A 17,179-nucleotide genomic window follows, 5' to 3' on the forward strand; every position below is an offset into this window, starting at 1 on the left:
TTATGGCAAAGTGGGAAGATCTTAATGCCCTGGTGGAACATAAGTTGGCAGCTAGGGAAACAGAGAAAGTGGAAAACAAGTTTTTTGTTTGTTTGCTTTTAAAGTCTCTCAAAATAGTAAATTGGGCAAGACGTGAGACAAAGGTAAGAGAAGTGCACGATGGAAAAGCACACTTAAAGAGTGAAGAAAGGATGACTTAGAAAAGCAAAAGCTGAAATGGTAGCTGTGAATGATAGGCAGAGAAGAACAAAAAGGAGATGAAGGATAAAGGCAGAGAACTAAAGTTAGAAGGTTTCTTGGTAAAAAACTAAATGAAGTAATTATCCTTAACTTTAACAAAAAGGTCAATAAATGTTTAATATCTTAAAATGTTTAATATATTACAGGCATACAATGCCAGCCATTGTACTAACAATTTAGAGTTAGGAAATGGAGTAGTTTTGTTAATATCATTTCTATCTTATTTGGTTTTTTTCCAAAGAGGACCGATAAGGAAATTGAATGGGAAGTAAGCCTATTTCTGACTTGGTAAACAGAGGAGAGGTGTCCTTTGTGATTGCGGAGGGCCTGTACTAGCAATGTGCCGGGTGCATTTCAAATTGATGGTAGCTTCACTTGCCTTTGGGACCTCTCCAAACCCAATCCAGTCTTTCCCCAGTGTCTTATTGTATACGGATGTTGCATGATGTAGGCTGGACATAACTCTTAAAGCAACATGCAAGTTGTACAAGTGATTTTATCATGAATTTCAGCCTTCTAGTATCGCCTGGGAATTTTACACCGAAGGAGTTCCAAATTGTGTCGAAATGGTTTGTGAAGGATTTATGACCAAAGTTTACACATTTGCCTAATGAGGCTAAGTAAAAATTACTTTGTGTTACTTGATAAAAAATGTAAATTAGCTCTAATATTCTCTTTGGAAAAATGTTTACAATCAGTCTTAAGATCATTTTGGAAGTGAATTAATGTTATAGCTGTTTATTTGGCCATGAATCATGAACCATAGCAAAATTAATAGAGAATATGCATCCATAAAATTCCAAAGCGTAACCATAAAAACATCTCACAAAGTCTTAATATGTGGCATCTTAATTTTTAAAAAGCAATGGATATCAGCAAAAAAATCAAATTAACCAGAATCCCTTCTATGTTATTCAGGCATTAGTAATGAATCATGCATTAAGTTGGGCCTGGTCAATTTGAGCTTAGACAAGCCTTAAAATAAAGAAAAATAAAGTTTTTCATAGTAGATATATTAATTTTAGTGGTAATTATTGACAAAATCCTCTTTCTAGAGTAGGTTTCACATTTTTAGAGAAGGACAAGCTTGCATTTAAATTTCAGTTCTACCACCATGATTTTCACTATTCTGAGACACTGTTTCCTATTTTAAGAAAAGAATAGGAACACAATAATAGGATACTTAAATGTTTTTCTTTCCTTTTTTTTTTTTCTAAACAAAGGATTAAATAAATCAGATAATGGATATGAGAGCATCTAACAAAGTGCTTGACATACAGAAGATACTCAGTAAACATTCCTTCTTTTTTCCTTATCTGCTGCTTTGGTTGACTTTTTAACCACCATCTGTGGCTCTCTGAGTGGTTATTCTCCTTTCTAGAAACTGTCCGGGGTGAAGAAAAGTGCAGGTTTGAATGTATTATCTTGATTTCTTTCATATTGTTTTAATAATCCAGTTATTTCATTTGTTTTCGTTTCTCAGTAGGAAAAATCTTTAAAGTCCTCTGTGTGTGTGTGTGTGCGTGCGTGTGTGTGTGTGGTGTCTCATAGAGCATGTTAATTTTGTAATAAAAATTAGACACAATCTAAATATCCAATGATGAAATATATTAATAAGCAGTGGTACTGTACAGCTAATAAAACTGATGTTCTAGTAGAACATGTTATTTAAGCAGATATTTGTAAAATGTAATCAAGTAAAAAAAGGCAGATTACAAAACAATGTATAGTCTGATTTCATTTGTGTTAAGTTTTATATTCATCAGAGTGATTATAAAAGGCTAACTCGTTCTATCTTCTTTGTGCATTAAAAAATTATTTTTATCATTCTTGCTAGTTTTAGCTGTCTATAATATGCAGCTCTTACTCTAATTTTTAAAAGTTAAATTATATTAACAAATGAATGTCAGTGTAAGCAAGTCATCAAAAACTATGAGATGTGGTCAAGATTAAATTCTTAGGAAACTGTTTCTCTTCAGCATTTTTCTAATAAGCGATAATCATTTGACTAAGGAGGCTAGGAAAAAGGAAAAGAGACTAAAAGAAATCAGAAGGAATTAAAGATAAAAGTAAATTAATAAAACACAAAAATCTGTAGACTTGATAAATACATGTAAGAGCTGATTGAAGAGATGGGTAAATTAGCACACCTCTGGCAATCTTGACAAGGTAAAAAGAAGAAAACCTATTTTAAAAACAAAGGGAAAATGAATATAACCACAGATCAAGAGACTTTTAAAGACTGTGTTTTTATCAATAAATTGAAAAATTAGATGCAGTAACCAATTACCTAGAAAACTGTGAATTTTCAAAATTGCTTCAAGGGTAAGTCAAAAATTTGCATATACCAATAACTGTAAACTGTATTGAAAAAATTCATTGTATTCCTCCCAAATAACACATGGTCCAAATGGCTTTATTAGGCAAGTTTTATAAACTTTAAGTTTTCTTAAATGAGTTTTACAGACTCATTTAAGAAATATATTTTTTATTATAGAAAGCTTTTGAAGCATAGAATAATAACAGAAAACTTATGAAATTATTGACAAAGTTAGCATATCTCTGATACAAAGCCAGACAAATATATCACAAAACAGAAGACTATAGATCAGTATCACAAATATAGATATGAACTGCATACAGCAAAATATCAAAAGACAAATATACAATAAACACGATGGGTTTACTACAAGACTACAAAGATTATTCAACATCAGGGATTCTATTAGTTTAATTCACTTCATTGATGAAGAAGAAAAACACGTCATCATCCCAGTAAATGTAAATTCAACACCCACTAGTGGTTTAAAAAAAGAAACTCTTAGTAAGTTAGTAATAGAATAGTAATTCTTAAATTGATACAGTATCTATCAGAGACATGTAGCAAACATCACACTAAATAGTGAAACACTGCAATCATTCATTCTCAGTCAAAAGAAGTAAATCAACTATATAAAACTATTAGAACTAATAAAAGAATACTACGAGGACAGTTATAAAAATGTTCCGTATTTAAGCAGAAAAAAATGAAACGAGAATCTGAACAATATAAACAAAATATATAAAATAACAAACAATGTGAAATATCCAAAATCTATATGAAGAAAATGATAATATTCTACTGCAGGATCTAAAAGCCTGGGTAAATAGAGGTCTTATTATTATAAAGATTAATTCTCCCAAAATTATTAATCTAGTGCAATACCAATTTAATTTCCAATTAAATTATTTTGAAATTTGACAAACTGGTTCTAAAGTTCATCTGGCAGGAAAAACGGCAATACATATCACAACATGCATTGAAAGTATAGAGTTATTTGGAACTAGCCTAATCAAAAGTTAAAATTAAAACAGGCAATGGTGATCATTTGGTAATATATAGAAAGAGGGAATTACTATGTTGTGTACATGGAATTAACATAGTGTTGTAGATGAATTATACTTCAATAAAAATAAATACAATAGGCACAGGAATAGACAAATAGATTAATGGAATGGTAAAAAGTCTAGACCCATAGTTGTGTTTATATCGGAACTGCCAATAGGTGCGATCATAGGGAGATCATAGACAATTTGAGAAGAAACATAAAGTTGGCATACCATCTCACAACACATACCAAACTCCTAAGTGACTTAAAGAAATAACCTTTCAACAACATTGTATAACTGCTAGAAGAAAATATGGGAGGACATTTTTATAATCTTGTAATGCAGAAAGTCTTCCTAACCAAGCACACCAAAAGCCAGGATTGAAAAGACTAACAGATGTGACTACATAAAAATTACAAATATCTGTAATGACAACATAAAGTTAAAAGGAAGCCACAGACTAGAAGAAAATGATTGCTACTTACGTAATATACAGAGAATTAATATCTGCAATATACAAAGAGTACTTTAAAATCAATAGTAAAGGGGCTCAGAAGTCAGTGGACAAAGAGCAAAGGACATGAGCAGTAAATTCACAGAAAAAAATAGTTTATAAACTTATTTAAATATGGTCATTTAGTGGTCAGAAAAAACAAAGGCAAACCAAGATACTTGGTTTTGCCTATTATGGGGCAATATTAGAACAGATTTCAAATAATACGAACAATAAACATAGCTGACATTAACTGAACGAATACTATTGACTATGTTCTAAAAACTTAAAATGTAATTCATTTAATCCTTATAAAAACTTAATGGGGTAGGTATTTTCATTCCTCTGATATAGGTAATAAACCAAGTTAGAGAAGTTAATGAGCCCAAGGTTACTTAGGTAATAAGTGGCACAACCGTGATTTGAATCTAAGTAGCTGTCTACCTGTTTCTTACTCCCTTCCATTCTTTAATCCTGTACTTTGTTCTCTTTCCTGCTCCTTTGGTGACACCCCTGGGTAAAGAAGTTGCTGATTCTATCTGGAAGGTACACCATGTTTTTAAGACAAGTTATTAACAGTTGTAGAGAAGCAATGCTGACAGACAAACTTTCTAAATGCTATTTTTTCAAAGATGTAAAAAGCTGATATTTTGATTACTGTTTGTTGATGTTTAACTCCATATACCATCTTACTTGGAGTCATTCCAAGTCCTAAATAGAGTAACTTAAAACAGCACATCCTAAGATACTGGGGAAATTGTACCACAGTAAAAATATCTATAGACAAAAATAAAACTATACCAGAGAAGAAAATACTATTGGGGCTACCAACTTAGAATTTATCAGAGAAAAAGAACAAGCAGAGGTATAATAGACAAATGATTGGATTGCAATATTTATACATTTCTTTGTGTATATACATGTGTATATAATTGCACCTGTACTAAATCAGGGCATTATGAACATTCAGGGGATGAGAAGACATGTCTTCCCAACATTTTTAAAAAAATAATTAAAAATCAGGAGTCACACACAATCTCTTTTGAAAAGAAAAAGTTACCCAAACTCTTGGGAAAGTTAAGCACATTCATCTGGTCCACAGATCATCATTACTGCAAAACAATCCTGACATCTGGAAATCCGTCTTGTTTTGTTTGAGAAAAAAGTGATTTCAAATGGTCAGAAGTTTTTATTTTCATTTAGAAAATCTGTTTAAAAATGCATAATTTATGGTCCAGTGGAACACCTCCTGCTCTTTAACATATTCTCATTAAGTAGATATTACAGAGGTGTATTTTATTGGCTTCAAAAGAGATTTCACCATTTATTTGCTTCAAATGCCCTTTAAATATCAACAAAGAGCCTTTAAATCCCTGGAATTTAGCTTGAAACTATAAATTACACAAGGAAAGACAGGAGAGGAAGTGTTAACCTATGCATGTCTTGTCAAAATAGGACTTCAAGATTTAACTGCAGGTGTTTCTAAATTTTAGCAGAAACTATGGAGAAAGAACAGACTCCCTACCTGGCTTCATGTTATAATCACCCATACTTGGGCATCACCCTTACCACCCCTAGAGGGATTCTCATTCAACTGGTCTGGAGTGGAGCCCAGGAAATTGTATGGTTTAAAACCTCCTCAGGTGATAATACGCAGCTGAGGTTAGAACTTCTGAACCTATGCATGTTAAAAATCAGTCTATGCATGTTAAATGTCAAACCAAATGAAATATGGAGAGTAATTTATTCCTCCTGCCAAATAGTTGGGACAGACACATCTTAAAAAATTACTTAAAAAAAGAAAAAGTCTATAAAAGAAAGAGACTAGATTACAGGAGAAAGAATAATTCAAAATTGTCTCTAATAATTGTCCTGTCTACTTTTCATCACTTAATGAATAAATGTTTTCATAATTGCCAGTATTTACAAATAATGCCCTTGAAATACCAAAAAAAATCACATTCTTCCTAGATTCTTGCCTAAGTGATTCATATTCAACTCCATTTCCATGAGGACCAACCGGTAAGGTATTCATATTACCACTGTATGCATGAAACTCTATGTCGTGGCTCTATATATGGAGAGGAAGCAAAAGCTGTGAGGTGGAGAAAGGATAGAGAGTAGAAAGTAAGGATGGCTTTTAGAAGAGAGAGGAGCAGATGTAGGAAGTAGTTGAGTCAAGTTAACAGTGAAGCACCTTAGCAGATCCATGAATACCTACAGCTGAGGTCCTTATAGCCTCTTTATCCAGAACAACCTCCAGCACAGGCTCCTCATGCAGTCTGGATCTTGACATTTTCCTGCTCCTGTACATATGTATCCTTACTTGTTGCTCTTCTTACTCCTATCCTCATCCTCCACCCTCTCTTCCATTACTAGACTTAACTCAGTCAAAGTAGAATGAAACTTCACTGCTTACTACCCCTAGTTACTGCCTACCCCTGCGAGATCAGTCTCCCTAAAATGTCCCTTCTAATATTCTTCATTGGTCTCATAATTAACTATAAAGAAACAGTCCAACCCCTTAGCCTGACATCCAGTATCCACCATGATCTGGTCCTAACTCTACTTTTCTGACTATCTCTCAATCCAAGTCTAGAGCTATTCTGCGCTCAAGCCCGTCAGGTCTCCCAGATACACCAGTTACTTCTTACTTCTTAGGTTCCTTTGTTCTTGTTTCCCATTTTCCATGTGCCTAGAGTCCCCATCCTTATTTTCACACTCTCCCTGGCTGAGATGAATTTACGCCTGCACCATCAGGTTGTGTGTGGTTGTACATATGTAGGAATGCACAAGCACACGTGTGGCTATGAATGTGTATATATACATAAGGGTGAATAAACTCCTGGTGGCCAGTGTTGGCAGCACAACATCACACAAGTTTTCTTTTGTAGCTGGTTCTGACACCACCACTCCCTTACAAATCCTCCAGCTTCTGCTCAACTTGGATAAGAATATCAGAAACTCTGAACCAGAGATCCTCATAAGTGACCTGTACTTGACAACATTGAATATTGAGAGACGAATAGCAGTTTTTTAATCCAAAAAAGATTTTGGAAAATTTTAACAGCAGATGGGAAATGTGCATGTGTTGGATGAAGGAGGGGGTAATGGAGAAGGAATGGACATCCTTAAGACCAGACAACGTGAGGTGCTTTCTATTCCCTTAAGGTTATACTGTGATGGTTAATTTTACGTATCAACTTGACTGGGTCACAGAGTGCCCAGACATTTGGCCAAGCATTATTCTGGGTGTGTCTTTGAGGGTATTTCTGAATGATATGAATATTTGAATTGCTAGACTGAGTAAAGCAGATTGCTCTTCCTAATGTGGGTGGGCCTCACCTAATCAACTGAAGGTCTGAATAGAATAAAAAGGCTAAATAAGAGAGAACACCCAGTTTATTACAAAAAAAAAAAAAAAAGAGAGGGAGAACTCTGCCCTGCCTGAGTGCTTGAGCTAGGACATCAGTCTCTTCCTGCATTCAGAGTTGAACTGAAACATTGGCATTTCTTGGGAAGCCTTCTAGCTTTCAGACAGGAACTACATGTTGGCTCTCCTGGGTCTCCAGATGCCAACTGCAGATCTTGGGACTTGTCAGCCTCCATAATCGGATGAGCCAATTCCTTATAATAAACCTCTTTATCTATTGATAGATAAATAGATTTATATGTATCTTACAGATACGAGAACAAAGACAACACTAAAACCATGTAGGTACATGTATTAGCCAGTTAGGATTCCAATTGGAATATTGGTTCTGTTTATCTGGAGAACCCTGGCTAATACGTATACATACATGGTTTTGGTGTTGTCATTGTTCTAGTACATGTAAGAACAGGGTACAGATGGCTATTGTGTTATCTTCTCTCAATAATAATGCCCAACTCTGACCCCATGACTGACTTTCTTAAAGATCCCTGGGAAAGAAAACTGGCAGAGTTTAGAAATTCTAGAATCACATAACCTAACCAGAAGAGTAGAATTTCTTTGCATGTATGTTGAATTTCTAAGTTGACTTACAAATTGGTATGGTGGTAATCACAGCATACAATGTAGATATCCTTCAGCTTAAAAGCAGATGTTTATCCAATAGTCCTGGGACCAATTATTTGTGTGGCTGATTACAGAGATCTGATGAGCTGGTGAGGTCTGGTGTTACCATGTCTCTTTTTATTCTCATTGAGATTGTCCTTTTGAACTTAGTTCCTGCATCTGGTTTCCTCAGACCAATTTGGAAAACTTAAGTTGAAAACTCAATGTTCACCAAGGCTGCCAATCACTGACTAATGGAAGACATTCAATCCTGGAGTAAAGCTTACAAATTCCAACGATCTAAAGCTCTGTAGTACAATGGCCCTGAGGCAATCTGACTCTTTCAATAAAGGACAGCCTTACGGTTTCCCTTAAAAAAAAAAAAAAAAGATTATATGGATATTCTATAACTAGGTCACTGAGTAAGGGTGACTTGCCATCTGATATACCTTGATAAGAGATGTAGCAAATGGCTCTGCTCGGTGTTTTCTTTTTTTAAAAAATGTACTGTTGTGGTTTTTTTTTTTTTTGACTGTGTTGGGTTTTCGTTGCTACACACAGGCTTTCTCTAGATGCGATGAGCAGGGGCTACTCTTCGTTGCGGTGCACGTGCTTCTCATTGCGGTGCGCGTGCTTCTTATTGCGGTGGCTTCTCTTGTTGCGCAGCACGGGCTCTAGGCATGCAGGCTTCAGTGGTTGTGGCCTGGGGGCTCAGTAGTTGGTGCTCGCGGGCTCTGAAGCGCAGGCTCAGTAGTCGTGGTGCATGGGCTCTGTTGCTCCGTGGCATGTGGGATCTTCCCGGACCAGGTACGAACACGTGTCCCCTCCACTGGCAGGAGGCTTCTTGACCACTGCACCACCAGGGAAGTCCCTTGGTGTTTTATGAATTGCCTGCAATTGTAATTCTCACAGAGAGGCAGGTGACAGTTTCCTGTAGTAAGAATTTCAGGGCTCTGACTTGCTCACAGTTGTATCTCACCGGGATGAGTAGCACAGGGCTCTGGCCATGTGTTCTTCATGCCTTCTACTTAGCTAGTCAAACCCAGGCTGACCAATTGCAGCATCCATCCCTCATCCCCGATCGTAGACTGCCCTCCAAAGATTCAGCCTTCTGAAAGAAATCCAGATCCTCTTCTCCCTGCTCTTTGTCAACAACCCCCAATTCTGCCCTGGTCTCACATCTAGTCTTCCCCAGCCCTCCCAGCGTTACAACCATATGGCTGCTCCCAACCTGATGCGCTTAGAAAAAGTGAAAGATTAAAGGCCAGATTGTGCGAAGCTTGATGAATGAATAATTTGAAGTGTTTGTTTCCACGATTCAGTATTTTTTTCCACTGAAAAGCCAGAAACTTCCAAGACTAAGTGTCAGAAAACAAAGGGAGGAGGCAAGAAAAACAGTCTGTACCTCCTGAAACATCTATGAAATTTACTCATACAAATTCCCGGCAGTCTGACCACACATACAACTACTTAGATTTATAGTTCTACATCTCAAAATTGGACAATTTGCTTCAAGGACAAGAGTCAGCTAGACAGAACATTTGAAGATGAAAGAAAAGATCCTAGTGTATGTCAATGATTAAATTGTGTCAGTGCAGTATTTTTCGGTTGCAAAAATAAAATCAGCTCAAATGTATATATAAACAAAATAATACATTTCAATCACAGTGAAAAGAAAAGATTATATAAATTCTGATTTTATGCTAACTTACATGCGTTGGTATAAACTGCCCTTATTAAATCCTTGCCTCCTTATTTCTAGTCAGCCACTAAGTTCTGATACTTTGCTTTCTTTCGAATTCCCACTGCCATTAATTATCATCTCTGCAGCCATCATTTAATACTTAGATCATCGCTGTAATTCAGCCTCTAGTCTTTTCTAACTCTAATGTCATCTGTACAACACTGGTTGATTTTCTTAAATATCCATTTTATATTACTCTTCAACTAAAAGAATTCCAATGGCCTCATATAACTCTATGAACTAATGTCAATTTTTCTATCTTATTACCAAACTTCTCCAATGTTGTACTTCATATTAATTTCCAGTGTATACATTCCCTCTACTCAGGCCAGTTTGAAGGATGACTAGGAGTTAGGAGAAGGGAGAAGAAAGGGACTCTAGGGGACAGAGGTGTAAGTGAAAATAATATGGATGGTTGAGAAGCTAAGTATGATTAGCATGTTGAATTCAAGTTGGGAGGGGGTTTCTCGAGGGAGGGAGCAAGAGTGACAGAAGATAAAGCTGGTAAGGTAGGCAAGAATTAATATTGACATGATAGAGTGTTCGCACTGTATTATGAAGTCACTGGGAACAGCATGGAAGAATTCTAGGACCCTGTGTACTTTAGAAAGATAACTTGTGAGTTTTGTTGAGAGCAGCTTAAAGGCAGAAAGATTAGTTTCGAGACAGATGGAAAAGAAAAAGGAGGACAGAACATCCTACATTCATTCCTCATTCATTCATTGAGGAATGAAGGTAGGATAAAGAGAGGGAGGGCCATAAACTCACCAAGGACATACACTCATGTTCTTAGCCCTTAGCCCTTAGCCTCGTGTTAGTTGGCACTTCATACGTATTTGCTAAGCAGAATGGACATTTTATATCCTCTGACTACTCTAGACTTTGTCCTCTTTTTCCTAATTTTCTAGTTTCACCACAGGATATTAGAATACACAATATTTTGCACTGTGTTTTTCATTATTGGTTCACAAGTCTAAGGGTGTCATAGTCAATAATGAACAAAAAACCATGGAATCACGAAGTCATACTGACTTAGGTTCAAATATTGAGTTCCATCCTTTAAGAACTTTGCAAACTTGGGTTAAGTTATTTATAACTGGCTTCCAGTTTCTTCATTTCAAAATTGGAGATAATGATGCCTGCCTTATAGGGTTGTTATAGTGATTCAAAGTGATTGGATAAGTGCACAGCACGGAGCTTGGTACATGACACTTACTAATGTTTTTCTTTATCTCTTCTTCTACCTCTTCGCCTTCTGTCCCCAATTAGGTGGCTATTTTATTCAATAAAGAGTACTGTGCCTTTGAATACTTTGATTTTTTTTTTTTTTTGTCGTAACAGTGAAAATAACAGAGCCTGAGAAGTTTGTGCTCTGGGGTGATTTCAGACCAGATTTCTAGTCTGCTTCTCTTGCTAATTACCCAGGTTCCTTTAAATCACTCTATACTGACTTAATTAGGAGGCCCTGCCTATGATAGAGAACATCTCTGCCTTGGGAAAACTGCAACAGAGTCGGGGAGAAATTGTTCCCAATTTGCACAGCAAGCCAGTCGTGGGGATAGTTAATTTCTAAGCCACTGACTTCCAGGCTAAAATACATTTTCTACATGTTGACCTCATAGCCTCTCTCTCTTCTAACCATTTTCCTCCAGTAAAGCATTGTGAAATCAACACAGAAGTGAGACGAGAATTACAGCTGCAGTAGCTGAGGTTTATGCACACTTACTTGATATTGTTCTAAGATCTTCATGTGTAATTTCTGATCTAATCTCAAAGCAACCTTGATTTTACAGCAGAGGAAATAGGCACAGAGAAGTTACCTTGCTGAAGGTCACATGGCTAGTAAGTGGTGAAACTAGGATTTGAGCCCAGGCATTGTGGGTCCAGAGCCTTCTGCTCTAACATTGCATTCATCTCCCTCTTGGCCATTCCAGCACCATGAATCAGCTTTGTTTCATTGGAATTTGGGGAATACTTTGAAATACTGAATTATTATTATTGGAAGTAATAACCTGAATTATTATTATCATAGTAAATATTTGATCTTATGGCTTATTTTGAAAGGCAAATAAGAATAAGAGTTTCTAGACATTGTAATTTTTTCTCTTATCTTTATTACCCTCTGGGACCACATAATGGCATTCCCTGATTGATTCCAATTTAAGTAATGCAGTTGTATTAAGTAACTGTTATGAAATGAGAGAGACACGTGGAGGAATTAGTACCTGGTAAGTGTGATGCTCAAACAATTTTAATAATAAATCAAAATTATTTAATAAGTAAATTCTTTCTCAAAAATCAGACAAATACCTGCCATTCAAATACCTTCTATTATCCTCTGGTTACCCATGACACTTTCACCCTGGGCCACCTCTCCTCTACATCTTCTCTTCCCCACCATCAAAACTTACCTATCCTAAGTACCATTTCCATAAGGCTTTATGAGACTAGTGAATATGCTAGGTGATTTTAGGCTACAGTGTTCCTGTATGTCAACACCTCAAAGCGCCCTGATCACTCCCACTCTGTATTCCAACTAATTCGTATTTTAAAAAGGAACTTCTGGAAACATACTCTTTTTATCCTAAATGAAGAACTCTATTGAGGCTGGTGGAGCTGCTATTTGGGTGCATCTGGGTTTCAATTTAAAGTTCCAAATTAGGTCAGTTTAAATATGGGATTCCCTTAGCATTCGGAGACCTAGCAACCCAATTATCCTTTCCCTGGGGAGAAGGGTGTGTCCTCCAGGTGGGAGGTGCTATGTCCTTTTCAGACACTGACAGAATTCGAGTGTAAGGCAGCCAAGTCATTCAGGACAATTACTTTGTATTTTCAGAGGTGACGCCACTGTGTTCCTGGCCTGTGCCTGCGCATATCTCCTCTGTGACCTGGGCCTGGCAGTCTCTCTGTTCACAAGAGAGGTCTCCTTTAACTGCGTCTCGGACTGTGTCAGTCCCTGAATCTGAACATAACAGGGAGAGTGGCACTCAGAGTGAAGGGAATATTTCCTCATAATCGTGGAGGTCCTATTAATCTCTATCTCAGAGTTTGCATAGAGAATCAGGATGAATTAGAAATGCTGTCCTGTGGGAGATGGTATAATGGAAAGGGCCTGCCTGAGGGGTGGAGTCCTGCACATGGGTTCTTACCCTGATAAAAAGTGTCTTTTATCCTTGGGGCACTCATATAGCTTTTTCTCTGTCAAAGGACCTCAACGTTTCCTTTTAACTCCAAAACTCAGCGCTTCTCAGTGTTCCATTTCTACTCTGTTTGCAGGGTCTATGTGCCAGACTCCTGGAGTTCACTCTTGTTTCTACCACTGATTAACTGTGTGATCTTGGGCAATTCTTTTCATGTCTCTGAGATGTCACCTCTTTACAGGAAAAATGGAATTGCACCAGTACCGATTCCAGGAGATTCCAGAGGATTAAATGAGTTAATGGCAGGAGCTATATAAGGATAGAAGAGCTATTATTAATATCATTGTTATCATCATCATAGAGTGTCCATTGGCTGGTAGTAAATGCCTGAATTGTGAGGCAGCGTTAGGGCTCTTCAGGAAAGAGGATTGGAAAGAGGGTTCCTAAGGGGAGCATTTGTATGTGCCAACAGAGTTTTCTCCTCCATGGTATCAGATTCTGATTTTTGACTTCCACTGCGAGTAAGCACAGGTTTTAGGCTAAGCCAATTCATGCAGAAGGCCCCAGCTGAGCATGAAATATAAACCTAATAGACGAGCTGGATAGAAGGATACTACAGATGGGTTAATAGAAGTGAAAATCAATTGCGTTTATACCTAATACCCTGCCAGTGCTCTGTCAGTTTTTTAGGAGATGTTATAGAATCTTCCCTTCTTTGCTTCCTTCACTATCTTAGTTACAGCATCTGCACTGGTTTAAATCTTTTTAGGGTTGTTTTCTTCAGGGACCTGCATGGGACTTGTTCTCCTCTCAGCTTCCATCTGGATCCTTATGTCCTTTCCTCACAGTTTCATCAAATCTCTTAATTCATCAACAAATCAGTTAACGCCCAGGACAGCAGTTGAAGGCTACGTAGTCTGCACTATTGCTACATACATGGAGCTAAGCTTATAAACTCTAGGTGAGAGCATCGTTCAGTGATGAATAATGACAATTACCTTGAAGAAACTAGGATTACTAAATTGACTATGAAGAACTTTGGCATTAAAGAAACCTAAATTCTTCTGTATAAAATGCTTTGTAAACTAGAATATTCTATAGAAATAAGGTATCATGGTAGTTAATTTTGCTATGTAAATCTAGTGTTAAGTCCACTGGGCATCCCAAAACAATGGTCATTTTTTAACTGCTAGAGGAAGAGAAGACATTGCTATGTCCTTGAAGGAGGCATTTTGATAGAATTGCAAACCGGTTTGCTTGCTTAGTCATTCTGTCTGGCCAAATTGTCATATGCTAATTCTCTTTAGCCATATTACTGACTGGGGCAGAACCCTGTACATAACCTTGCAAACTAGAGAGAGTTATCCTAATCCTTATTATTACTTTCCTCTTAATATTAGCACGAACTGAGTCCTATTGGAATAAGCAAATCTGGAAAATGTTTTCTGTATGATCAGTAATACCTACATATATAAAGTTCCACGTATATATCCGAATAAGGAAAAAACAAGTTTAGTGTATATCTTTAAAAGAAAATCAAATCTGAGAGCTTAAGATACCAGTATGTTTTAGTCAAGACAACTATTTTTTTTTTTTTTTTGCGGTACGCAGGCCTCTCACTGCTGTGGCCTCTCCCGTTGCGGAGCACAGGCTCCGGACGCGCAGGCTCAGCGGCCACGGCTCACGGGCCCAGCCGCTCCGCGGCATGTGGGATCTTCCCGGACCGCGGCACGAACCTGTGTCCCCTGCATCGGCAGGCGGACTCTCAACCACTGCGCCACCAGGGAAGCCCAAGACAACTATTTTTACAAAGAGAAATATTTTAATTTTTCATTTGGATCCATCAAAAATATTCATCACAAAATTCTAATTTATTAAAATAAAAATTTGAAATAGTTCTTAATGCTGATAACCTAGTTGGGTTAGGTTTGATGGAATAAAGAGATAAACCAGCTTTTCTGATCGAATCAGCAGTAAATATTTGTTAATTACTGCCTGGATTTTACTTTATCAGGCCAAGGAGCAGATGGGATTTAGATTTCTAATACAGAATGTCACTGTAGTCGTGCTGCTCCTTTTCTAGATGCTTTCCCTGGGGGAGTTTGGACTGTTACGACTGCACTTTAGAAGAGCCTGGTTACTGTTTCCATGAATAAGATAAAATGGTGTTTATCCTCTGTGGATCAATACCATCTTGTTTGAACTTATTGAGTCATTTAGAGACACATAAGGTAATGAAAACCATTGTGCAATAGTACCCAGCGTACTACCCATACTGCCCAGGTTTCTGTAGGATGACAATATTTTAAAAGATAGTTATTGAAACAGATTTTTAATATCAACTGGCTGTGTGATGAAATGAACACACACTGTGACAGGGTGTCCTGTGGGTTTCAGTGAAAAAATTCTTTTTTTTTAGAATAAAAGAGAATGATAAGTTGTCTTATTTTCTGAATAAATGGAATGGGGTTTCACTTTGTGACTCATCAAAAAACTTCATTGTTTACATACAGCTTTTTATTTAAATGATAGTAGCATTGTTTTGACAAAGAGGAGCTAATAGGTAAGTTTGGAAAGTTTTAGGAGACTTTTCTGGAGGTCTTTACCAACAGGGAAACGGAAAGGGAAGAGAGTTTTGCTGAATTCCTCCTGTGTACCAGGGACTGTGCTTAACTATTTTGCTTTATCATCTCATTTAATCTTTACTAAATTCTGCAGGACAGATTTTGCCCCCATTTTACCTTTGAGGAATCCGAGATTTAGGGAAGCTGAATATCATGCCCAGGGTCACAAACCTAGGGAGTTTGTGAACAAGCAGTCCAACCCAGCTCTGTCAGGAGAAAAGTCCAGTGTTCTGTCTATAATTAATTTGGAAAGTCTCTAAGATAGGCATGGTCCTGTCTGACGAAAGATGGTTAGACTCTCAGGTACCTAAGAGGTTTTCAATCGTGATGATTTCAATAGTGACGGTTTCAGTCAATTCCGGTTGTTATGAAGGCTGGACACGGGCTATAAAAGTGATTTGTTCTGTCTTAGTCTGTAGTCTGAGGAATACCATTTCTGAGAGATGTTAATAAATGTTACGGAAAGAAGATGTTCTGTTGTAAATTAAGCTTAGGAAACAGAACGTTGCCTGCTCTCCTAGGTATTCAAGATGAATGAATGTATTTACACACAGTAAACCTCCAGTCATTGTGAGGACGGTCTCATGGTTCTATGCTTGGGCTCTGGAGTCAGACCACTTGGCTGGGGAACTTGGCTCCGCCACCTCCTAACTGGGTGATGTTCAGCCCATTAGGTAACTTACTTGTGCCTCAGCTTTCTTGTTTTGAAAAATGTTATGATAGTATCTACCTTATATGACTCTTCTAAGAATAACTTGAGATAAACGCATGGAAAGCGCTTAGAAGTGCACTTGGCAATATGTGTCATAAACGTCTGTTATTATTATTATTCAAAATACTCATGTAGTAACAAGACCTGCTTTAACTTGTCCAACCACCATTTCCTCAACTTACTGGACAATAGAATCCCTCTTTCTGAGCCACATATATTAATGTCCACTGAATACAGTGTAGGAAATGCTATATTTGAAAAGACACAAAAGCAACTTTGTATTAGCCCAATTGGAAATAATAACCAAATATTCAGTGTTTTCATATCCACTATGTCATTTTATGTTTGCCCATAACAACTAATTTCTTTTTTCTTGACAACTATCTTTCTCCTTCCCTTACACTTGATAAATAATAAATTGTATTTATAAATAGTAAAATATGAGAACTGTCTCAAATGGGCAGTATCAATACTATTCCAGAAAATATTGCCCTTAAAAATGAACCTGTAAGTCATTATCTGTTACCTGTATTTAGCAGGGGAAGGCCTCAGTGCTTTGACAAGTTAGTGATTTCACTTTTGTTTCCAGACCTATTATGCTCCTACTGTATGCATCTCAGCACATATTAATAAAAAAGAATGTTTCAGACCAGACCACCACATCTTTGATGATCTTAAACTGTATACAACTAGAGTTAAATTTGCCAATGCACGTTTTACAGAACACTAATCCTGCACAATGCACAAATGATGGTGTGTTAGTCATCTTCTTGGAGGTACACAATACACATCTAAGAAGTCCCATGGTAAAGAAACTTGTT

Source organism: Globicephala melas, chromosome 16, assembly GCF_963455315.2.
Source record: "Globicephala melas chromosome 16, mGloMel1.2, whole genome shotgun sequence".
Taxonomy (NCBI): Eukaryota; Metazoa; Chordata; class Mammalia; order Artiodactyla; family Delphinidae; genus Globicephala; species Globicephala melas.